Source organism: Montipora capricornis, unplaced genomic scaffold (assembly GCF_036669925.1).
Source record: "Montipora capricornis isolate CH-2021 unplaced genomic scaffold, ASM3666992v2 scaffold_504, whole genome shotgun sequence".
NCBI classification, from domain to species: domain Eukaryota; kingdom Metazoa; phylum Cnidaria; class Anthozoa; order Scleractinia; family Acroporidae; genus Montipora; species Montipora capricornis.
Window position 1 is genome coordinate 107,482 of NW_027180244.1, and position 1,866 is coordinate 109,347.

The 1,866-nt window shown below is 39.7% G+C and overlaps 1 pseudogene; it reads left to right on the forward strand.

The window, feature by feature from the left end:
- Positions 1–694: 694 nt before the first annotated feature.
- LOC138036822 (uncharacterized) lies at positions 695–1,529 on the forward strand (annotated as a pseudogene).
- The last annotated feature ends 337 nt before the right edge of the window (positions 1,530–1,866 follow it).

Genomic DNA, 1,866 nt, shown 5'->3' on the forward strand with positions numbered 1-1,866 from the left:
ATTTTCGAACATCAAAAAAATGGTATAATTGCCCATTTTAAGGACGGTGATTACTAATTAAAGATATTTTTGCCCCGGTGTCTGATTATGCAGGAAATGTAAAAGTGTACAAGTGTTATTGAAATCCAAAAAGAAAATTGGGGGTAAGATAATTCATGAATAATATTTGTAAAAAGCTTTAAAATATGAAGCAATGTATAGCGTTCTTTCAAGCCAAGCTACCTTGCTCGGCTCGTCTCTCGACTCCCTCAAGCTTGTCAATGTTCTTACGTGAATACGGGGACCATACCACAGAGCAGTATTCAAGGTTAGACCTTACTAAAGAACATTAGAGGGTCCTTAGGGCTTTCAAATCATTTAGTCCTTTACAAGTTTCGGTAGTTGCTTCAGTTACGAAACTGATATTAATGGAAGCCGACGGTGCGCCTTTCACTCGCTCCCTCTGTCAGTGCTCGATTCACGGATATTTAAAGTCTTAGCTAAACAGATCAGAGGAAAGTGGAAACAGACGTTGAGGTCACCGAGGATGGAACTGGGGACCCCTGGCTCCGAAAGCCGCGCACTAGCGCACTTTTTTTTTTTTTTTTTTTTTTCTATATTTGCATAATGGCGGATGGCCACGTTTTCAAGAGCTCCTGCTCTTGCAAATGTTTACGTAAGAAAGGAAGCGAGGAGAACATTTAGTTAATGAATTATGGTAAAGGACAACGTGCAGCTGACCGTAAAACATCTTAGAGAGCTATGGGAAAAAGAGTTTTTGCCCGCTATTAAGTCTGAAATTGAAGCGGTTAAAGTGCAACTTCAATCACAGATTGCAACTCTAAATGAACGTCTTCAAAATATTGAGCAAAATCAGTCGTCACTGTCTTCTAAGTATGATAACTTGCTGGTAGCTACTCAAGGTGCAAACCAAAAAATACAAGAATTGGAGAAGTCGCGGAATGATTTGATAAATACTGTATCAAATCTTGAGGACTCGATGTATGGTAATGAGGTAGCCATTGATGATGTGCAGCAATATTTGCGGCGTGATTGTCTCGAGATCGTTGGGATTCCACGTGCTCCCCACGATAACAGTTGGTACAAGAAGTTGGATCTCTTATAGATGTTGACATTGGTGTAAATGATATTTCGACGGCACACAGACTGCCTGACACGAAGAAGGTTAAAAACAGAATTATCGTCAAGTTCGTACGACGTGACAAGCGAGAAGAAATGTACAGGAATCGTAGGAAATTGATAGGGAAGAACACCTCGGCTCTCCCGTCGGTTCGTGAGGAAATAGGAAAGAGCATTCCATCTGGAAGTAAGATACACATAAATGAATCGCTTACCGCCTACAGGAAACGCCTATTTGGTAAATTACACAAGTTTAAGCAAGACAATAATTTCAAGTTTCTATGGACAGCTAATGGAACGATATATCTTCGTGAGAGCGAGTCCTCTGATGTCTTTCGTTTCACCACGTTTGAGGAGTTTGATGATTTTTGTAAGCCGCCTGGTTAATGGCTGCCAAATCAAGTACTTGTGAGTCGAACTACTGTAGGTACCTACCATTTTTCAATCTTTCTGATGCTGAATTTAATGCAGTGATTGGTAACTGGTCGTATGACTTTGACCCTGATTTAGATCTTTTTAATATTCTCCCAAATCCCGATAAGTTTGATGATAAAGATCCTGATAACATGCTTAATTGTCCACATTCCAACTATTACTCCTTAAATCAGCTGAATCAACTATTTGATAGTACTACGGCAAAGTGTCTCTCCATGTTTCATTGCAATATCAGAAGTCTCCCAAAAAATTTGTCTCTATTGAGCGAGTTTTTGCATTCTGTTAACCGTAAACCTGATATCTTAGCTGTTA